The following is a 24,743-nucleotide window of genomic DNA, read 5'->3' on the forward strand; positions in this document are numbered from 1 at the left end:
AGAAATGACACACTTCTGATAAAATCTCAATTATACTTATCTAATCCTATTTTATAATTGTTCTGTCACTGATACTGGGTAAGAAGGACTGTATGATCTGTAAAACCTGGTTAAAATAACTATATTAGAAAGGACTAGACTGCTTTCAAGGAAACTTTGAAGGTCAGGAGATGAGGCAGAAATTGTAATGTTCACAAGAAGATGGCCACCATACACATCACATGAGGGTTCTAACTTATTCTAGTAATTGTTTACACTAAACAGAAAAAAATTTTTCTTTGATATATTTCTTGACATATGGGGATTATAACATATTTTAGTATTATCAGTCAAGTTGTACCTGATATGTTACCCAGCTCTAAGATCATGCTTAACATTTTTGGTATTTAATAAGGTAACTATTGCATTGTCCATATGTCCAAAATAAGAAAGAAATAAAGACATCAGGAAGGAAAATGAGACAGAGACAGAAAGGAAATAAAAGCAAGATAATTAAATTTAACACAAGTTATGTTGTGAAAAATGTGTTTAAAATCAAGTAACATCATTTTTCATTTTTGTTCAGAAATTTAAATGATCATTAAGAACTGGAATTATTCTATATTCACCAGAACAATAAACATGTTGACTGGAAAATACTGTAGAATTTTCTGTATCCCTCAATTTGGAGCCACTGGTATTTTAGGTGGATCTAAAATACAGTTCTTAAGGGAAATTTACTTGTGTTTCCTCCCAATTATGGACGCAGTGCCAGGTTTAAGGGCTTAGAGAGAGAAAAAGGAACAAGCATTGCAGTTGCCATCAGACGTGGGCTGGGACTGCAGTCATCTGAGCTAGCCACTTGATTTATGCTATTGAATTTAATTCTAATAGCAACTTCTTTTTACATGTGGGAAAACTCAGGCTCAGAGAGCTTAACTAATTTGCTGACGTATTTGAACCAGGATTCAGATGTAATACAGAGCCCATTTTATTTCTTGTAAATTAGAGAAAAAATGTTTTTTCCCCTCTAGAGAAAGAATGCCTGATTTTCCTTATTATTCTGGATTAGCGGCTGTCTATAAAATGCTGAGAGGTCTCATAAAGGTAAACTTACATCTGGTGTGTGGTTCAAAGAGAATTTTCTTAACTAGATGGTAAAATGTTCCTTACAAGAGATGAGTGTAGAAACAGAACTTGGATTGCTAATGACTTTCTTGTTCATATTTACTTTAGAGTCTTACTTTTTTTCATTACAAACGTAAAGATGTTGACTCTAGAAAAGTAGAAATATAAAAGGGCATAAAGAAAAAAAATCAGAACATGCTGCAACTCAAAGACAACCATTTCATTAACATCAGCATTTTCTGCTAACATTTTCTGCATATTCTTATGAATATATGTTCCCAGTGATATAGTCATACTAAATATAAAATTTTGTCATTTTCACGTGACACTCTAATATAATTTTTATCCCTTGCTAAAAACTACTCGTAAAAGTAATTTTAATAGATGCATATTATTCCATTGTGTAACTTAGAAACAAGCCAAGTGAAATATTCACTGTATACAGCAATTATTATGACTCATGGTTGGAACTATTAAGGTAAATATAAAGTTAAAATTAAATCTTTTCTTTTGGTGAAAACTTTTAAAAAAAATAACGAACTTGCTTTAGATTAAGGCATTTGCCAAATGGGATAAATTCATAGTAAACCTGGTAGGTCAGGGTTTCTTTCATCTAGACCTTCAGAGAAAATTTTAATCTAGTTCTTTAAACTTAACTGTAATTTGGGACAGGGCATTGCTCATCTTTCCTGCATATAAAGGCTTTTTGTTCTTTCACATTTTGGTTGGATAAAGCAAAGAATTTAGCAATTATAGAAAATAACATGCGTATCCTTTTTCTTGACTTTTAATCAGTATTTTATCCCAGAAAACCTGAAACATGAGGAACCACTTTGTATATAGTTCTGCCTATTGACCGATTTTTGTTTGTTTGTTTGTTTTTGTTTTTACCTGGCTACTGAGTCAAGAGCATAGATTCCAGAATTAGACTGAGGTCACATTCTGATTCTCTACTTAAGCACTGCGTGGATTTAAGCAAATGACTCAACCTCCAACCTCATTTTTCTCACTTAGGGTGTGGGTGTAATAAACATTGCCTAGCTCAGGGGACTCCTGTCAGGATTAAATGAATCCATACACATAAAGCATTTACAGTGTTGCTGGTACACTGCAAGTTCTCAATAAATATCAGCTATTATTTTGTGATTATGCCCTTATCTTTCATTTGGTAGCAAAAATTTGGTTAACACACCATTTTCAGCTTAAAGCCTAATCTGTTCTGTAATGCCTTTAAGGGCACAGAATCTGCATTCCTCAGGAAGGCTACCTGTTCTTTTAGTTCATTACCTTGGTCAGATGTCTATGTCTAGAGGTTTATTTCTGAGATTCCTCTTTGGTTTAGTTGCTATTTTGATTCTCGATAATATAATTTGGGACTTTGGAACTCACTGAATGGTGTAAGACATCCCTCAAGAAAATGGAGCTGCCAGTGTAGCTATCACCGGCAGAACTCTGCCTGCCCCAATCTCTGCTTGAAGGGAAAGAGGAAAGCAGGAACTGAGGATAATGGTTTTGCTAGTCTGGTTAGAATAAAGGACGTGTTGTAGGGACGATGGGATACGAGTTGGCAAATGGAGGTTGGCATTAGATTGTAGAGGGCCTTGAGTGCCTGGGTAAAGCCATTGGATTCTGTTCTTTGGTTTATGGAGAGTGATAGGATGGAGGAAGGATGTTTTTCCAGAGACGCTGGAGTAGGAGTCACCTGTCTCCTAATTCTTACGTTCTTAAATTCATTTTCTTCTCAGTTAGAGAATGTAGGAGGGCATTGTGTTCACATCCCCACTAGTGTCCAAGTAGTCTAGTCACTGAGGAAGGTATTTTTTGTGAAGGTAGTTTTTCTACAGTCCTGAAGTCACTATATGCAGATGGCTACCACTTTTGTGCCTGTAGTGTTGGCCCTGGGCCCCAGAGTTTTTTTGTGACATTTCTGTTCCTTGAAAGCTCAAAAAAATTAAGACTGGATTGTTTTAGAAGCAAGATTTGAGGATTATTATTGTTTAATCTCTTTGCTGTAATAACATTTTACTCCTATGAATAGTTATTTGCTAGGTTATACTATGTACACATGCAAAACAGATGCTGTGTATTTTCTGAGTAATCAGAATCCTTGAGAGTTGTGCCCAGCAGTAAGTGGTGCCTTAGTCTAAAAGGTTAATTCTTTTATCAGCTAAAGAAGTTCTCAAGCATCTTCCAGAACATAATTGTCTATGTAACAAAGTTGCTGGATAATGAGGGGAAACATTTCCATTAATAATATAGCACAGGAACTACAAGGCAATTGCAATGAGGTTAAAGGGTAAGAACAAAATGCCAGAAGGAAGTTGTTAGTCGAAAGGCTATCTAATTTTTATTGTGTTTTGCAGCAAATTCTGTGGAGATTTTATGTACCACCCCAGACAGAAATTAATTATATCCAGCTCTGGGTTTCTACAATTTATTCATGCCCCTCATTTTTGCACTTCCATGTCGTGTTGTAATTAGTTTATATCTGTCTTTCCCACTAGACTGCTGATACTTGACACTGGGGATAGGCCACTTATCTTCGGGTATCCTGCACCTGACATAGGCATGCCACATAGTATGTGTTCAATAAATACTGAATTTTTGTTGAGTGAGAATCTGTTTATAAAAGTCAGTATTAAGTAATAGATGATTGCCACAATCAGTGGCAGCTTAAAAGAGAACCAATTTCATTACAGAGAGAGCCAGGCTTAGTAACAGTATTCCACAGGGACGTGTCAGTAATGACAGGGGCTGAACCTGACACTTGATCTATTCCCTGTGACCAAGAATGAGACCTACCAGATAATGTGCACAGGTTGTATTATGCAGTGTTTTTTGGCAAAAAGTGGGTATGAGTAACAAAGAAGATTGATGGATACTGTTTTGATTGATCACCGACATAGACCTAAGAGTGGATCTTAGGTGACTCGGGGCTGATTTCCTTTGCCAGGTAGCAAAGAGGCAGCAGCGGGAGCAGAAAGTAGCTGTAGCCCTGCCCCATATGTGAAGTTACTATGGTCCCCAGAGCTCCTGGGTGATGCTCTCTGCTCTGGCTGGGCGAGGGTTGGTCTGGGGAGCCCGGGGGGAAACTCTCCGGGTGAAAGTGCTTGCCTCAGCTCACTCCTGTCATTCTGACCCAGACCACCCTTAGGTCATGTCCCACTCTAGGGTGTGATAATACATGTCTGTCTCTAGCTGTGCCCTGGGTTTAGGTATAGAAGACCTGTGCCAAGCCTTGGCACAATGATAGGCCAAGGAGAGGGAACTATTATACTACACTCTAACAGACCAAAAACTAAATTCACTCAGTTTTTTTCCATTTGATTTCTTCTCCAACACCAGCTCTAATACCAGCCACCATAGCCTCCTAACTGGTCTCCCAGGCCTACACTAAAATATTCTGTATCCAGGTCCTATCAGTCAGGAAGATCTTAAGGTGAAAATCTGATTATGTCACCACCAACATCCCTTGCCTTCTAGTGCTTAAATTCTTACAAAGTTTCCTATTATCCTAGGATGAAATCTCCAGTGCTCACCCTGACCTACAGTCCCTGAATGGTGTGGCACTGGCATGTTTCCAGCCTCGGCTCCTATCATGCCTCCTCTTCCTCCAGTCTTCAGTCACTTCCTCTGGTACAACATACTCCCTCACCACAAGGACTTTGCATATATGGCTCCTTTTCCGTGGGTCAATCTGCCCAGTCCTCTTTACCTACTTAGTTTTTTATGTTTCAGCTCTCAGTTCAAATGCCTCTTCGCCAAGGGAACAGTCTTTGTTTAATTATGTTTTCATAAAACCTTTCCTTTTTTCAAAGCACATATCTCAGTTGGTAAGTACACGTTTATCTATGTGGTAATTGGATTAATGTTTATCTCCCCATCAGATTCTAAATTTCATAGTGCAGGGATTATACTGTTTTAGTATCCTCAGTGACTAGCACAGTGACAGATGCATAGTAGTTGCTCAATAAATATATCACTTCTAAATGAAAAAAAGGAAAATTATCACCATAACTAATACTTGCTGCCTTCTGGACACTCTTCTGGAAGTTATTTATAACTCATTCAATCCTCACAATGCCAAATTAGGCATATTCACTATTATTATGCCCATTTTACAGATGAGGAAACTGAGGCACAGATAAAGAACTCAAGGTTACACAGCAATTGGCAGCACGAACATTTGTACCCAGTTTCCATGCTCTGTAATTGTCTGCCATACTGCCTCTTGGGGTGAGGAGCTTTATTATTTCATCCAAACCTTCAACTAAGTATAACCATCTCCTTTGAACAGATAAGTAAACTGAAGGTAAGTGAGTTAAAATAACTTACTCAAGGTCATGACCTTGTTAAGTGGCAAAGCCAAAGTTTTAATACAGGTCCCTTAAAAATCATGCAGTTTCCTTTGTAACAGTCCTTCTCTGGGTGTGTTATAACACTTTGAGTGAGAAATTCTGATCTAGAGAAAATAGCTAGAAAATCACTAATTATGATGACACCAAAATGTGACTCATGATTTAATGAGTGCTTGCCATGTGTGAGGTGCTGTGTGATGTTCTTTATGGAGATTGCTGCATTGAATCCTGACAAGGATGCTGTGAGTTGGAGAAGCACCCCAATACTTTCAGGGGTTTGGTAAAATTGGACTGTGTGAGAGTCCAGGGAGCAAGTATTCCCCCAAAGAATCAGAACATAAAAAGCGAGAATGGTTTGCAATTTGTGTGTCTGGATGCTGATGGCTGGATTCATTCTTGAAGCTCACCTGAGGTTACAGAGAATGAAATTCCAGTAAGGGATATTTAAGCGGAAGAAAAAGCTTATGATTTATGTCTTGTACTCTTTGCATTTAAACAGTGCAGACACTGATCAGGATAGAAACCATGCAGGGAAGCCCTGGTCTGAAATGTCACTTCACTGTAGTCTCTTTAGTGTTATGCAGTGTGGTTGCAAGATATGCTGAAATGGAAATTTAGTGCTACCATATTCTGAGATGTATTTACACGGTGTTTTTATAGTCTGTGCATGTACCTTCTGTTTATTACTAAATAAGCTCTATATTCATCGTTGTTGACTGAGGTGAAGACTGACATACTGACATTGAAAAGATGAAGCAAGATTATATCTCAGAGTAAAACATGCAGCCTAGAAAATGGAAACTCAGAAGTAAATGCCGATATCTGAATAAAGAAGCAATTTTCAGGGTTTACTTTACATGGTTCTTAAGGAGCCAATCACATTTATATCTGTGTATGTTATTTCTCACTACAAAACTAGTAATTGCTTGTTTAATACTTTCAGATAAGGGTGAGGTTTTGCTGACAACTACATTCTTTTAGAAAGCCGGAAATAATGAAAACAAAGCAAATGTAACAAATTATTGGCTGCATTAATTACAACACCTTTTCCCCCCAAAGGAAGGTTCTGGTTGTTGCAATCCTAGTATCAAAGGAGTGATTTGTTTAGAACTGTCATTTACATTACTTGCTTCCAAATTACGGGCTAAAGATATATCAGGACATGAATGGAAATCTCTCTTTCTGACTAATGCACATTCGTGTTCCATATGTGATATGAAACATACCTATTGTCCCACAGATTCTTTTCCTCCATTAACCTCTTCCTTTTGCTTCAGAATTACCTACAAAGAAATGAAATGGAGCTGCATTGTATAACCAAATGGTGGAAATTTCTTTTTCTTCTTCTACAGAAGTGAAAGATTTTTTTTTCCCAGACAGAAAGATTTGCTGCCACCTGTATCCTTGGGTTTTACCTAGCTGATAAAGAGCCCATGGATTATACAAACATAACTGTATTTCCATTATCTCCCTCTGACAAATTACAGCCTGCCAATACAACTGCCATAGTAGAGAGCAGGCATTTGGTTTTAAACTGTCTTCTTTTGCTGAAATCCTTAAAACAAGGCCATGATTCTTCATAGTTAGTTGAAATAGAAAATGCTCAGGCTCGATACACGCAAGGAAATTGCAACCTCCTTCTCCCACTCCCCCTCTCCGATCTCCTTTCATTTATGGAGACCCTTTACTGCATTGCAGTCCTGCAAAGCTCTCAGGGAGCCAGAACCACGGGCCGGGGGTGGGACTGCATGCCAAGCACCACCGCCTCTCTTATAGCCAAACCACAGAGCCTCGCTTGAGGTCATCTTTTACATTGTATTCCGATTTTATAGAGCTGCTTTCTGTAAAGAGAAGACAGACACATTGCTGAGATGTGTGCAGCATGATAGTTTTATAAGAAGAAAAGAAAACCCCAAAGGTTATACAGTTACCTACCAGTCTCATCCAGTGCTGCAATTTTTGGAAGAGGTGGTGGGAAAAAGAAAAGTTCTCCCTTTAGTATGTGACAGTAGATACAGGAAACAGTTTTGGTCCGATTAATTTTGTTATTTTTCCTTGAAAAAAAATGAAAAGGAGAGAATGTATGCACTGCCCTGCTTTTTTCTCTCTAAACTTTTTAATGTAATTATGAAATAGTATCATATTTTGAAATAATTTTATTTGGTCTCTTTTGAAAAAGTACATTTGTAAGAGATTCTTCTGTTTTTATGGGGCCTCTTGGACTATGAGGTGGAATATTTCCCTCTTTGGGCCCTAGAAGAAAGACATGCCTACTATCACACTAATATTTTTTAATGTTTTTAAAATTTATTTTGGAAGAGAGAGAGAGAGGGAGAGAGAGAGAATGAGAGAGAAAACGCACGCAGAATCTGATGTGGGGCCCTATCTCACAAATCATGAGATCATACCTTGAGCCAAAGTCAAGAGTCGGACACTTAACTGACTGAGCCATCTGGGCACCCCTACCCGCACACCTGTTGAAGGCTATTTAAGGAGGAAAGTCTTTATCCTGAGGATGTTTTCTTGGGAATGGCCTCTGTTGAACCTCTGTTGTCTAGGCAGTGCAGCAAACTCCTCTTGTGTGGTTAGGGTGTGTGATCCCCATTGGGTTCACCCCAGTGAAGACTACCCACAGAAGGGTTAATTGCCTAGGTAGTGGCATTTTAAGTGAGTGCCCTTACTCTCTGAACTTCAATTTCCTGTTCTGAATAATTGAAACAATAAATCCTCCCCGTCTTCTCCCCCCATAGGGCTGTGAAAATTAAATGGGAAGGCATGTGAAATACTTTGTAACATAGAACGTGAAATAAATTGTAACATAGAATGATCTCTCCATATTGAGGCTGTTTTTGGCTTCCTCATCGTTTTTATTTAAGGATATGGATGTTCCTCTCCTTACTTGCCCCATCTCCCTAAATGTATTTGAGTCTCCTACCTAACCTGGAAAACGTCCTTCTCAAATTCCTCTTCCTAGCCATTATTAGAAGGGTAAATCAAATACTTGGTTTCTTGTCTGCCTTTCTGCTAAGTGTCAACTCCAGGAGAAAGGTGCTATGTTGTTTGGCTCATCAGTGTTTCCCTGTGGTCCAGTGCCAAGCCTGGGTGCATTCAGCAAGTATTTGCTGAAGAACAATGAGTGCTTAGAAGGTTCCTGAGTCCACTGTTTGGACCTCTTTTGTTCTTCTGCTTGCTCCTTACTCTAGGGGCTGCTCTCCCCAGGGAATGTGATGTGGAGATACTTTGGGCAAGTGTGAGTTTTAGTCTGAAATAGTCTAATGATTTTACATTTTATTAAAATATCCTCCATTTCCATTATACTTTGATTTTCTTAGCACCTATAATCCTTTTTAGGAAAGAAGGCCAAATGCCCTTACTAAATATTTTGACTTAAAAAAATGCTTCAAGGAATTAAAGAATAAGTGTTTTTATACATGTTCATTGAAACCAGACCTCTAGCAAAAACATTTGCTTATTTCATTGCTGACCTCTCATTTGAAGCTAGTTCAAGTGAAGTAGAGATTGTTTTTAGAAGCTTACAATTAACCTCAAGTCATGAAAGTGAGAAGAAAATGATAAGAACATTTATTTTATTTCAGTGTATACTCAGAACTTCTGGAGACCTGTGTAATGGGCTATAAATATAGTACATTTCTAATTTAATGGATTTAAAAAAATAATTATCTTTACTAATATTAAATTATTTATGGTGAAATCTTAATAAGATATATAACTTTTATGAACTGTGAAATTACTGTAATGTTTTGAAAGTTGTTCCTTATTCTTTCACTGATTCAGTGCATGATACTGCAGAGGGTTTGTGACTTTTATATTTGAGTATCTGAAACTAAGATAATAGGCAGTGCTTTTTGCTGCCTCTTTGGAGGACTACAGAGTGAAAATAAAATATTTCCTTAATGGTTTTGGAAGATGAGATATAAAGGGTAATATATATGTTTTGTATCTGTATAAATGTTTATGTGCACATACATATGTAAATATGTATGCAAATATCATTTTAGAACTTTCAACAGTCTTTTTTCTTTTGAATTATGAAATATTTATACAAAATAACATCTGTAACATATATTCAATGTGATTAAGCATACTAGTAAACAGGCAGTTCTTAACATGGATAAATCTCAAATGTCCTGTTTGAAAACAAATACTTCATTATTCTCCTTTGAGCCCAGTGGCAACTGCTACTTCATTTTAAATGTAAAACATAGTCAAATGAATGATGTTTAGTTTGGAGCACCCAGAAACAAGGCTTGGTAGAGTAGCATTTTGCATTGGAGGGTGAGTGGTGGGTCAGCCTATAACCTCCTGCCCTCCTGGGCCCCTCCAGGCACAGAGTGAACACCATTATCAGAGTGGTCACTTAGTCTGGTGACCAGGAAGGATTATGAAGACCTGGAAAGTTTCTTTAACTCAGGTTTAAGACAATAAAGGTATTGAGAATGAATGAACCCATGTTGTGGAATGTGAGTTGCACTTTATTATTATATTATTTATTATATACATTATTTTGTGTACTATACTGTTGGTTTAAGTACAATTATATTGAACAAAAATATCAGATGGCGTATCAAGGGACTCAGCTATTTATTTGTGGACCTTCCTGACTAGGAGTTGGTGACCTGTAATTTTGTATCTCTGATCACTGTGGAACTAGTTTTCTGCTGTGGTCTGGTTCCCATTTCTCCTGTTTGTTAGTTGTTCAGGCTTTCCATATCCTCTTTTCTCCATGCTATTCTGCCTTGTCCCATTCATTCATGCTGGAATCCAAACCTTCCTGGTAATGGAATGCTTTTTATTCCTTGCAGATTTAAGTAAAGATTTGATCTCTTTTGCCTCCATCATCTGTAGATTCCATGGGTTGCTTTCTCTGATATACTGTAAAATATTTATGTCCACTATTATTTGATTATAACTTTTCTATTTTCTCGGCTATGCATTTTATTCATTTCCATCTGAGTAATTTTCTTGGTTAGGTCTGTGAAGAGGAAGGTTATGAGTTCGTTTGGCTTTTTGCTAGGAACAATAATTTCCATGTTGCGTTTGAGCTGACAATGGGATTCTTCATTGGGCAGTTATGTAGACGCCGTTACACTTTGGTGTAATGGGATTTCACTACTTATTAAGGGATTACATAATGTGTCTTACCAGTCACAAAGTCTTCAACATTCTCATGACTCAAGATAGATATTAGTTCTATATGTAATATTTCCATGTAAATAATGAACATGGACAAGTAAACTCATTATTCTGCTTTGTTCATGAATATGATTTTTCATAATATCTGCTTTTTAAAATGCTTTACTCATTTGGGAGAATCTTAGTCGAGAAGGAACTGCTTCCTCTACTTTTCTGTGACTGAAAATAGTGTTGATTTACAGAGACTTTGAAAGGCTGTGGCCTGAGTGAGAATACAAATATATTGTGCTCATGTTGGTCATAACCCTGTTGCCTTAGTGTGGTCTCTAGATCTATAAAATAGGCTTCATGTCAGAAGTCAATTAGGAACACATGTTGTCTGTTAATTGCATGTTAATGAATAGGCTCCAAATAAAATGTTAGAAGTTTTTCTTCTCCAAATGTGTATCATGTTGAATTTCAAAATATGATTTTCTTAAAAAAAAACCTTATTCTTAAATAATTTAAAATTTACAGAAGTAAATTTTACAAGTAAAATTACAAGTAAAATTACAAAGACAGTATAGAGAGTTTTTGTATATCCTTCACCCTGCTTCCCCTAATGCTAACATCTTACATAACCATGGTACATTTATTAAAGTAAGAAACTCACATTGGTGTAATACTATTAAACTACAGACTTTATTTGGATTTCACAAGTTTTTCCTCCTGTGAAGGACATATTTTTAAATCACTTTATTTTTAGAGCATTATTTTATGGAGAATTATTTTAATAAAAGAGCTTAATGAAGTTATGCCTTTAAGGGATTGGGAAGTCTAATGTAGATATATTTTTGGGAACTTCTCTAGAAAGTTAATGAAGGATTTTAAATAATTTTGTAAGGTGAAAACATTAAAACATTAAGTATTTTAATTTTGATTTACAGAATCATTTTAACCAGTATGTTTATAATTCTATATAATGAATATAGTATCATTTATATGAATACTTCTTTCAAATGAATGCAGTTTTGCTTTTCCTAAGGGTCAGAAGTGTGGATATAAGGAAACTTCTACAATCATATCTTTTTTTCATCCTGTAGTTTTTAAAGTCATTGACTCTCTCACAGGCTTCCCCTGTAACCATGATGAATTTTACATATTATGGAAAATACTGCCAATTTTGATGAAGGCTAGAATAATTTTTACTTTTAAATTTTGTAAAATGTTTATTTCTTATTTTTGAGGGAGAGAGAGAGAGACAGAGTGCAAGTGGGGGAGGGGAAGAGAGAGAGGGAGACGCAGAATCTGAAACAGGCTCCAGGCTCTGAGCTGTCAGCACAGAGCCTGATGCGGGGCTCAAACCCATGAACCGTGAGATCATGACCCGAGCCAAAGTTGGACGCTTAACCGACTGAGCCACCCAGGTGCCCCAATTTTGTTTTCTTCATGAAAAGATGTTACATCAACCTTTCTCTTTTTTCATTTTATTTGATAGCTTAGAAAATTAATACATTTAAAAAAAAACCATTGTCTTTGTCCCACTTTGCTCTTTTGTGCTCCTTGTGCTTAGTGCAGGATACTAAGCATTGTTGACTTTTCAAACATTTGTTTTCATTAATACCTGAGCACTAGTGTAAATGTAAGGGACACAGATTAAAAAGTGAATGCCTGGGTGATGGTGGCATTGATGTTACCACAGTGGTGACTTGGCTCTCTCCACAAGAAAAAACAACTGAGAATAATTCAAGAGCAAGATACCACTGAGAGCATCCCTTAATACATGGGTGAAGCTAAAGCATCCCCTCTACCACAGAGATCGAGAGAGACTGTGGTAGAATGGTACGAGAGCTGACTGCATTGCCCCTCTCCCAGGCCAGTGCAGCACCACACCAACAGGTCTCCATTGAGCCGCCAGTCCTTCAGTGGGAAAAGAGAACACAGTGGGGAGCACTGGCTCCCCCCAGCGTTGCTCTGTGGGAGACCCTACTCTGATCTCATACCACAAAGATTGAAGAGGCATCTGTGTTGCTCAACCAATGGGAATCTGAATGTGATGGGTAAATGAGGAGGGGCTTGCAAAAATCAGCATATGGATCTTGGCAGGTCGGGTTCATACCTGTGATGCCCAAGTAGTAATCCCAACCAGTGGTTTTGCTGTCTGACTAGGGAGGCAGATTGGGTTGCCCTCTGACTAGGGAACTAAGTAGGGTACAGATCTGTGTGATGTGGAACCTCAAATGAATTTTGACGTCCTTAGAGCCCTGTTTACTCACACCCAGGCATTGAGCTAAGTCACATCCCCACCTGCTGTGGAGTGTCTTCTGGCCCTATCAGACCAAAAGGGCTGGAGACAACTCCTGGAAGGTGTGTGGACCAGCAGCACTTGAGCTGAGAGGTGGGTGGGCACAGTCAAGTGGTCCTGCTTGGTCAGGGAACTTGGGGTGCAGGTTGGTATAAGTTAAGTCAACAAACAAAGAACTTTACCTTTGTTTGGCTGCTCTTTGTTAGGGATGCTTCTCCCATTGTGCCAGGTAGGAAATTTAATTTGTATTCAGCAGTGGGCTTAGAATATAGCCTTTAGACTCTTTGACCAAGGAACCTAGCCAGAGTACATGGGAAGCTCTGTAGCCCACCCAACAGTCCTATGTACAGTGGCACCTAAATAGAGAGCACAGCCATGGCTTTTCTTCCCTGTCTGAGGAGCAAAACTGATGGCTTCACTAGATCAGGAAATTCATTGTACACTCTGGACTAATTCAGGTACATAAACAATAAGCTGTATAGGTCCTGGGTCCCATCCTGCTGCCCTATGAGGACAGGGAAGCTAATTCATAGTACCACCTATTACTGAATTTATCTATTACCCAACTATCTCATGAACCTGACCACAGAATCCAGGAAACTATGGAGTCCATCTGCAGCTCACTTGGGTAGGGAATCAAGCCAGAAGCCCTATCCAACTTTTACCAGCCAGTGGGCACATCCCCCATCCCTGTCCTCAGAGTTTGAACAGTTGCCTTGCCCCAAAATAGATCATGGTAGTAGGCTCCACCTGCCCAAAGACATAACCCAGAAACCCAAACTGAACTTATTGGTGAAGAGCTGCCACTGCTAAAGCAAACCTGTAAAGTCTGGAAGAAGATCCTGATTGCTAAATTACTCAAGATGAGGAATCAAGGATCATAAAAAATCAGGTAAAGACCCCACCGAGGGAACTAATAAAGCTCCAATAACTGACCCTAAAGAAATGGAGATCTATGAACTGTCAGACAAAGAATTCAGAATAATCCTCATAAGCAAATTTAGTTAATTACAAGAAAACACAGGCAACTAAATGAAATTAGGAAAATAATGCATGAACAAAATGAGAAATTTGACAAAGAAATGGTAACCATAAAAACCTCAGAAATCCTATAGTTGAAAAATACAGTAACTGAAGAGTTCAGTGAAGTTTCAAAAGTAGACTAGACCATGTAGAAGAAAGAATCAGTGACTTTGAGGATAGAGCATTTGAAATTACCCAGAGGAGCAGGGAGAAAAAAGAATGAAAAAGAGTGAATGGGATTATGGGAATTATGGAACACAATGAAAAGAAACAGTATTCACATTGTGGGAATTCCGGAAGCAGAAGAGAAAGAGAAAGGAACAGAAATATATTTAATGCAACAATGGCTGAAAATGTTCTACACCTGGGGAGAGAAATGGACATCCAGATCCATGAGGTCCAAAAGACCTCAAATAATTTGAACCCAAAGGGGCTACACTGAGACACATTATAGTTAAATTGTCAAAAGTCAAAAACCAAGAAAGAATTTAAGAGCAGCAGGAGAAAAGAAGTTACATAGAAGGGAGCCCCCATAAGATAACCGACAGATTTCTCAAAAGAAACCTTTCAGGCCAGGGGAAAATGAGATGACATATTCAAAATATTGAAAGAAAATAACTGTCAGTCAAGAATTCTATACCTAGAGAAGTTGTCCTTCAGAAACAAAGGACAGCTTTTGTTTGTGTAAGACACAAACTCTTACCATTGAGTATGATGTTAGCAATGAGCTTGTCATTTGTGTCCTGCACAAACAAAAGCTGGGGGAGTTCATTACCACCAGGCCTGCCTTACAAGAGATGCTAAAGGGAGTTCTTTGAGTGGAAGTAAAAGAATACTAGTTAACATCATAAAAACATAAAAAGATAGTGTCTTACTGGTAATGGTAAATATATAGTCATAATTAGATTCTGAAATATGGTAATAGTGGTGCGTAATTCATTTACAATGCTAACTTTAAAGATAAAAAATGAGTGTATTAAAAACTATACAATAGTCTGTTGTTGGGGCGCCTGGGTGGCTCAGTCAGTTAAGCGTCCGACTTCGGCTTAGGTCATGATCTCACGGTCCGTGAGTTTGAGCCCTGCATCGGGCTCTGTGCTGACCGCTCAGAGCCTGGAGCCTGTTTCAGATTCTGTGTCTCCCTCTTTCTCTGACCCTCCCCGTTCATGCTCTGTCTCTCTCTGTCTCAAAAATAAATAAACGTTAAAAAAAATAAAAAAAAATCTATATAATCGTCTGTTATTAATTACATAGTATAAAAAGCATATAAATTGTAACAGCAATAATGTAAGGTGTGAGAGGAGGAGAAATTAAAGTGTAGGGTTTATGAATGCTATTGAAGTTAAGTCGCTATCAGTTTTATTTATTATTTATTTATTATTTATTTTGTATGCAAACTTTTTATTGAACTATTATTTAAAATATCACTCTTCAAAGAGGTCACAAAAATTATAGCACTCAAATATTTTAGGTAAAACTCTTCAAGGGTAAGCTATTTTTTTTTTTTTTCAGTCAGCTTGTCCAAAGTTTAGCAGTGGAGGACACTGCTACAGAGACTTGCAGTTGGTTCAGACTCAGTTTCTGCTCATGCTATGTAGAGTATCCACGAGGTTTTTATTGTACTCTGCAATCTGCTTGGTCACATTTTTCATAATTGACTGGTAATCACTCTTTTGACTCTTGGTTGCTATGAATTTTTTCATCCAAAATTATTTTGCTCATGGTGTTGCCACTTCCTGTCTAAATTTGTAAGCTTAGAATGTGTCTCATTTTCTTGCAATTGTGTCTTTAGCATCTCATAGTTTACATTTAGCTTCTGTTATTTTCTTAAAGGCATTTCTACGGGTTGTTAATACTGTTCTCTCATGATGTAATTTCTTTTTCTTTTCTTCACCTGATGATTTCAAAGCTGGAAAATCATTATATGTTTTCAAATCAGCTGTCATTTGCTTAATTTTGCTTTTCAGAGAATACTGTTCCTCAGTCATCTTACTTTGCAGAAGCTCCATTTTCTGTAGATCCAACTGTAGACATTGGCTATCTGAGGTCAAATTTCTAGTTGTACTTTGTGATTTCTGCATTTCAGTAGATTTAAAGTTGAGATCATCCTACATCATCTTCAGCTCTTGGTTGGTGATAGAGGATATCTGTTTTATACAATTTATATTTCTACTACTGTGCTCCAAAAGTGTAACAATGTTGGCTTCTATCTGTGCCTTCTGTTCCAGTTCTTGATTCTTAGTTTCCTCAAAAGTCTCAATAAAAGTGTCCGTATTTTCCTCTCCCTGTTTTAGTTCCTTATACTTCTGACTCATTTCACCATGGTGTTCTTCTAAATCCATGTCTAGTTGTCTAATTTCTTCATTAAATTGCTTTATTTTTTCTTTTCTGTCTATTAGCTGTTGCTCCTTGCTGCCTATTTCCTGATTATCTTCTTTAACTTGCTTGAGTAATCTCTCTCTTTCTTTCATTGGAGATCCCATGCTTTTGTCTTCAGCAATCATTTGGTCTTGATGGGACTCCAACTCATAAAGTTTTTCGTGCAGCAGTACAGCCTCCTATTTAACCTGGGAGTGTGCTATTTCAGCTTCCAAGCTCTCTTTTTTTTATGTTCAGTGAATCTAGCTGTTGCTGAAGTGTATCTAATTCCTGCAACAGTTTCTCATTTGTGGTTTTCATTTCTATGTACCTGACTTGTTTTTCAGGAGATGTGTTTCTGATAATGTCATCTGCTGCTTGCTTTTCCTATTCAACTTCTTCTACTCTTCTAGTTTGTTTTTCCTTCGCTTGTCTTTCAGTAAATATGATATCCATATGTTGTGTGGATAGCTCATTTTGAGCTTTAAGCATGTTGTAATCATTCATTACTTCTTCCATTTCAGCATTGGTACTAAGTTTATCTATCAGCTTATTGTAGTTTGCTAGTTGTCTTTGAACTCTTTGATTTCAACAGCTAAAGTCTCAGCTGTCTTCTCATATGACAAATACACTGAATTCTCTTGATTGTACATTTCTATTTCTTTCTGAAGTTTATTAACTTCTGTTGTAAGTTCATTTATTTTACTTTGAAGAAATCCAAGATAATAAGATTTGTCTAAAATTTGCCTCTGGGAACCTTTCATTCCAGTTTTCATTCCACTCAAACCTTGTTGTGTTACAGGACAATCATCAACTTTGATTTGAGAAGACAGAATTCCTCCTGTCCCTATGGGACCACCACCAGAGCCTGGTCTTGCTGTTCCAGGTGACATTCCAGTTGCCACTCGAATATTACCTGATGGGGGGTCATATTCCAGAAGGAGGTCTTCCAGTCAACCCCGTTCCACCTTGTGAAACAGGGCAAGCTGCTGAAGGTTTGTAATTCCTGGCCATTGTTTGTTTACTTTAACCACTCCCCTGGTGCAGCAGGAGGAAGGTTGTAGCAGGGGTACTCAAAGTTGTTTCCAGGTTTCTATCAGTTTTAAAATAGGGTGTTATAAGTTTAAGATATGTAAGCTTTATGGTAACCACAAGGAGAAGTTCTGTAGTAATTACACAAAGGAACACGATAAAGAAGTCAAACAAACTGATATCAAAAGACATTAAAACACAAAAAAGACAATAGGATAAGAAACAAGGAACAGTGGATCTACAAAACAACTAGAAAAGAATTAACAAAATTACAATAGTAAGTCCTTACCTATCAATAATTACTTTAAGTGTCCCAGATTAAACTCTCCAATTAAAAGACCTATAAAGGCTGAATGGATAAGAAAAAAACAAGATCCAAATATGCTGCCCACAAGGAGCTCCCTTTAGCCTTAAAGACACACAGTGACTGAGAGTGAAGAGATGGAAAAAGACATTTCAAGGAAATGGTCACCAAAACAAGGAGGGTAGCTGTATTCATCTCAGACAAAATAGAGTTTAAACTAAAAGTGGTAAAAAGAGACAAAGAAGGTCATTGTATAATGATAAAGGGGTCAACACATCAAGAAAGTATGACAATTTGTGCATTCAACATGAAAGTACCTAAATATATAGAGCAAAACCTAGCATATCTGAAAGGAGAAATAAAAAGTAATACAGTAATAGTTGGGAGCTTTAATACTCCACTCTCAACAATCGGTAGATCATCCAGACAGAGAATCAATAAAGAAATGATGGATTTGAGAATGCTATAGACCAAAATGACCTTACTGACATATATAGAACATTCTGTCCAACAACAACAAAATACACTATTTTTCTCAAGTGCAAATGGAACATTTTCTAGGAAAGGCCACATGTTGGGTTACAAGTTTCAGCAAATTCAAGAAGATTGAATTCATATCAAATGTTTTCTCTGAGCACAATGGCATGGAACTAGAAATCAGTAACAAGAGGAAAACTGGAAATTTTATGAACACATGGAAATAACCAATGGATCAAAGAAGAAATTAAAGGGGAAATTAAAAGTTTCTTGAGACAAAAAAAGAAACACAACATAACATACCAGAACTTGTGGGGTGCAGCAAAAGCAGTTCTAAGAGGGAAGTTTATAGTAGGAAATGCCTGTATTAAGAAGCAAGAAAGATTCCAAATAAACAACCTAACTCCATACCTTTAAGAAGTAGAAAAAGAAGAACAAACTGCATCTAAAGTCAGCAGAAGAAAGGAGATAATAAAAATTAGAGCAGAAATAGAGAACAGGAAAACAATAGAAAAGATTAACCAAACTGTGTTGGTTTTTTGAGTTGATAGACAAAATTAACAAAACCTTAGCCAGAAGGAAAAAAGAGAGGATCAAATCAATACAATTATAAATGGAAAAGGAGACATTACAACTGATAGAAGAACCTGATGTTACAACCTAGAAGAAATGGGAGAATTCTTAGAAATATACAGCAAGACTGACCTGACTCAGGAAGAAATAAAAAATCCGAATAGACCAATTACCACTAAGGAGATTAAATAAAAAAAAAAAAAAAGTCCCACTGAAGAAAAAGCTCAGAACCAGATGGTTTCATTGGTGAATTTTACCAAACATTTAAAGAAAAATTAACATCACTTTTCTAAAACACTGAAGCACTCTGAAACTCATTTTACAAAAAGGCCAGTATTATCCTGATACCAAAACCAGAAAAAAGACACTACTAGAAAAGAAAATTATAGGCCAACATCCCTAATTAATATAGATGCCAAAATTTTCAATAAAATAAAAAATGCCACAGCACCTTAAAAGGATCATATATAGCATGATCAAGTGGGATTTATGCCTGGGAAGCAAGGATAGTTTAACATATGTAGATCAACTAATGTGATACATCATATTAATAGAATGAAAGAAAAGAATCATGTGATCATCTCAATAGATGCAGAAAAAGCATTTGACATAATTCAACATCTATTCATGATAAAAATTCTTAACATATTAGGCATAGAAGAAACATATCTCAACATAATAAAGGCCATATATGACAAGTCCATGACTAACATCATATTGAATGGTGAGAGTTTAAAGCTTTTTTCTAAGATCAGGGATGGGGCGCCTGGGTGGCGCAGTCGGTTAAGCGTCCGACTTCAGCCAGGTCACGATCTTGCGATCCGTGAGTTCGAGCCCCGCGTCAGGCTCTGGGCTGATGGCTTGGAGCCTGTTTCCGATTCTGTGTCTCCCTCTCTCTCTGCCCCTCCCCCGTTCATGCTCTGTCTCTCTCTGTCCCAAAAATTAAAAAAAAAAAAAAAAAAAAAAAAAAGTTGAAAAAAAAAATTTAAAAAAAGATCGGGGATAAGACAGGGATGCTCACTCTCATCACTCCTTTTTGCCAGAGACCAGTTCCAGCAATCAGGGGTTCCTGAAGGATGAATGGCATTGGCGAAAAAGTGAAAATAAAATAAAACAAAAAATAAAAATGGACACAGACAACAGCAGTGTGTTGAACTGGCCGATTTACTGCAGTAAACATGGCATTATATATGCTAGTGATTTTCTTGTAACATACGTCATCTATGTTTTTCTAACTTTTCCCAATTCTAAAATTGTTCCTTTGTATAACCACCCAATAAGGAATAACATGATTGTTTTGTCATAATGTTCCCTCCTGCCCTTTGCTTATTGATTAATTTATTTTATTGTTTTTATTATGTATCTATGTTTATCTATAATTTATAAAGTATTTTCTTTGCTGTTTTCATGAAAGGCCATTTATCTTTCAACACCTCAAGTGGAACAGTTACAGGGTCATGACTCTTAGTTGCTTCCCTGAACCGTTCGTGGTTTTGAAGAACAAAAGTGTTTGCCTGGGTCCGAGGTGCCAGGAGGGGGCCAAGAGGGCCTTAGAAACCCACGCCTAATACATTCTCAGAGAGACAATGCACCTAGGAACCAAGGAACCATTCTGTACTTTAACCGACTAGGTTCAATCATCATCTGGAATGCCTCCTGGGCTCCAGGTGGGCCTAGGGGTCAGAGTGACCTGTGTCCATAGATACACTCCTTAGTTACCAGAGTGAGGCTTTCGGATCCATATGTCTCTCCTTCGTTGGCCGCCTTTGCTGGCAAATGCATGAGGCTATCCTTCCTGTAAGTAGAGGAGTCTCCATAGGGAATGGCAAGGGATAAACGTAAGGCCGCACAATTTCTTGCGGAAGCTTATTTTCTTCCCTAACGGTTCTTTTCCCAGGGGGCCTGCCAAGGGCAATTCCCCAACAGACAATACCCCAGGTACTTTTAAGGCCAAATTACCTAAAAGCGGGAGTCCCAGAAGCTTCACTGTCAGTGGGCTGCCCTGCAGTCACCAATCCGTCCACAGCCTGGGCCCTGCCAGTCAGACTGGGTAGCTTGGCTTCCAGCACCTTTTCAACATAGTACTAGAAGTGCCAGTTAAAGCAATCAGTCAGGAAAAAGAAGTAAAATTGGCCTTTTTTGCAAATCCCATGATTTTATATATAGAGAATCCTAAAGATTCAACCAAAAAACTCTTAGATCTAATCAATAAATTCAGTAAAGTTGCAAGAAACAAAATTAACATAGAAAAATTAGTGGCATTTTTATACAGTAACAGTGAAATTTCTGAAAAAGATAAATAAATCCCTTATAATAGCATCAAAAATGGTAAAATACTTAGGAATGAACTTAACTAAGGAGGTGAAAGATCTTTACTCTGAAAACTATAAGACACTGATGAAAGAAATCACAGAAGACACAAATAAAAGGAAAGGTATCCTGTGTTCATGGTTTAGAAGAAATAACATCGTTAAAATGCCAGTATTACCAATGACCATTTATAAATTCAGTTCAGTCTTTATTGAGATTTCAATGTTATTTTTTATAGAAATAGAAAAAAACAATCCCCAAATTTATATAGAACCACAAGAGACTATGAATAGCCAAAGAAATCCTGAGAAAGAACAAAGCAGGAGGCATCACATGTCTTGATTTAAGCTATACCATAAAGCTATGATGATCAAAACAGTATGGTACTGTCATGAAAACAGACAAATAAACCAGTGGAGCAGAGTTGAGAATCCAGAAATAAACCTAAGCATATACAGTCAGCTAATATTTGACAAGTGAGTGAAGAATACTCAATGGAGAAAAGATAATCTTTTCAATAAATAGTGCTGGGATAATTGGATATTTACATGTAAAAGAGTAAAATTAGACCGATGTCTTACCCCACTCACAAGAATTAACTCAAAATGGATTAAAGACTTAAATGTAAGACTTCAAACCATGAACTAGTAGAAAACATAGGAAGAAGACTCCTTGACATGGGTCTTGGTAATGATTTTTTGAATGTGATGCCTAAAGCACAAACAACAAAATAAAAAATAAACAAGTGGGACTATATTAAATTAAAAGGCTTTTGCACCAAAAAAGAAGCCATCAACAAAGTGAAAAGACAGTCTACAGAATGGGAAAAATATATGCAAATAATATATCTGTAAGAGGTTAATATTCAAAATATATAAAGAACTCATACAACTCAGTAGAAAAAACCCCAAATAATCCAATTAAAAAATAAGCAAAGGACCTGAATAGACATTTATCCAAAAAAGATACATAAAGGGCCAATAGGTACATGGAAAGATATTCAACATCACTAGTCATTAGGGAAATGGAAATTAAAACCATAATGAGATATCACTCCATGCCTATTAGAATGGTTATTTAAAAGGATAAAAGATAACAAATGGTGGTGTGGATGTAAAGAAAAGGGAACCTCTTGTGCACCCTTGGTGGGATTGTAAAATTGGTACAGTCACTATGGAATGTAATATGGAGGATCCTCAAAAAAGTAAAAATAGAACTACCATGTGATCTAGAAATTCTACTTCTGGGAATATATCCAAAGGAAACAAAAACACTGGTGTGAAAAGATATCTGCAGCCTTATGTTCATAGCAGCCTTGTCTACAATGGACAAGACATGGAAACAATCTAAGGATCCATTGATGGATGACTGGACAAAGTTGTGGTATGTACATATACACAATTATGTTAGCTGAAATAAGAGAAATTCAAGTACTGTATGATCCTACTTATATGTGGAATCTGAAACAAACAAACAAACAAACAAACAAACAAACAAACCACAATCAAACTCATAGAAAAGAGATCAGGCTTGTGGTTACCAGAGACAGAGGCTGTGGGGGAGAGGAGTTGGAGGAAGATATTCAAAAGCTATAAACTTCCACTTATAATATAAATAAGTACTAGGGATGTAATGTACAACATGATGACCATAGTTAGCACTGCTGTGTGATATATAGGAAAGTTCTTAAGAGAGTAAATCCTATGAGTTCTCATCACAAGGAAATTTTTTTTTTTGCTTTTTTCTTTTCTTCTTTTATTTTTATCGTACCTAAATGAGAAAATGGATGTCAGCTGAACCTATTGTGGTATTCATTTCACAATATATATAAATCAAGCTATCATGCTACATGCCTTAAACATATACAGTGATATATGTCAAGAGTAGTTTATAGGTGGTTTATAGGAAAGGCATGTTTTTCTATTGCTTCCCATAAAACAAATTTTAAATGATGGTGGGGAGGATCAGTGTTGTTAGGGCCAAATTCTATTTTAGGTGTTCCTACTTGGCATTCAGTGGTGCCACAGCAGAGAGTTTGGCCTTGAATCTATGGCTATTTCCGGAATGGTAGCCTAGTTGAAAGACCTATTGATGATAAAGGTTGATGTATGTATTGATTTTTGTGTAGGCCAATGCTGTGGAAAGATTAAAACAAAGGGGTGGAAGTGGGGGAATTCTCCTAGGCTTTCCTCCTTTGTATTGTCCCTGTTGGACTGGTTCCCCTCATGGTGAGGCCATGAGGCAAGGGAGTAATGCTTTCCAAGGTTTTTTTAATCCATTTTTTTTGTCTTTACATTTGGAAGTTTTCTGTAGTCCAGAACTGCCTCCTTGAATTTGCAAAGTCTAATATCACTGTAGTTATTGTGCTCAAGAAGACCTACTGTGTAGTGCCTTAGAGCTAATAGCCAGTGGTGGTAGCCAGGGGCTGTCTGTTTTGATTGGTATTATATTTATTTTGGGATAATCGGAGCAACCTTGTACAGTGTTCTGGAGAAATTCCTTAACTTTTCAAAGATAAGCAAGGAGTGTATTATTAATTTAGATATAATAAGATCTCCTCCTTGGTTCAGCTAAATAAATGAGTTTATATTAGAGAAATGATGGTATTTAATCCAAAAGTAATTCAATTTGAATTACAAACTCTTAATGATCTCAATTGATTTAATTTTCTTTGCTGGTGTTAGTTGGGAGTTTGTCACATTTTCTTTGCTTTTGTGAATGGTGAAGTCAAAGTGGGAACCTCAAGGGGCTACCAGGAAACAGTAGCTGAAGTAGAGATTGACTTTAATACATATAGTTGATGGGGGGCTGGGAATGTGCTTCTCTTCTTCAGATGGAGAAGGTGAGGTATTCCTTGGTTACCTCAGCTTAGGGATGCCCCAGACTAACTGCAGGAAAGAAAATCGTCAATTTCTGACTGATTGAGCAAACAGTTAAAATTATAGATAACAGACACTTTGTAAGGGTTTGTTAATATCCCATGTGATATTGTTATGAAATTATATTCAGAATTAAAAGGAATTTAATGGCTAATTATTATTACTGTCCTTTAACTTGCTACATTTGTAGGTAGCCTCATTCTAGTCCCAACCTTCAGCTTCTTTTTTACTCAAGAAGACTGGAGAGACAGAATTTTACTGTATAAGCAGTGTTGGGTGAAAGTACAAGATGTCAAAGGGAGGAAGGACAAAATTTGAAAGAAGTGCTTTCTTGGTGTAATTGTTACTTATCTATTGCTTTGTAACACATAACTCTAAAGACTTAGCAACCTAAAACAACAAACATCTATTATCTCAAAGTTTCTCTGGGTCAGGAATCTGGACATGGCTTAGCTAGAAGCCTCTGCCTCAATTTCTCTCACAAGGTTTCAATTAAAGCACTGGCTGAGGATGCAGTCTCATGTGAAGGCTCATCTGGGAGAGGATCTGCTTCCAAACTCACTTATGTGGTTGTTGGCAAGACTTAGTCCTTCCTTAGTTTCTTGCTCCATGGACCTCTCCATGGCAGGCCACAGCATGGCATCTGACTTGTCTCAGAGTGAGTAAGTGAGTAAGGGGGAAGCCATGGTCTCTGCAACTTAATCTCAGAAGTGACATCTCATCACTTTCCCTGAATTTTGTTTACAGAAATGAATGTCAAGGTCCAGTCCACACTCAGGAGGGAAGACTACACAGGGCATGAATAACAGCAGGCAGAGGCCATTGAGGATCATTTAGAGGCTGCCCCCACAGCATCCTACAGCTTTTCCTATTTCAGAAGAAAA

At 37.2% G+C, this 24,743-nt stretch overlaps 1 pseudogene; it reads right to left on the minus strand.

The window, feature by feature from the left end:
- Window positions 1–15,483: 15,483 nt before the first annotated feature.
- LOC106981845 (intraflagellar transport protein 74 homolog) lies at window positions 15,484–17,298 on the minus strand (annotated as a pseudogene).
- Between the last annotated feature and the right edge of the window lie 7,445 nt (window positions 17,299–24,743).

Source organism: Acinonyx jubatus, chromosome B2 (assembly GCF_027475565.1).
Source record: "Acinonyx jubatus isolate Ajub_Pintada_27869175 chromosome B2, VMU_Ajub_asm_v1.0, whole genome shotgun sequence".
Lineage (NCBI taxonomy): Eukaryota > Metazoa > Chordata > Mammalia > Carnivora > Felidae > Acinonyx > Acinonyx jubatus.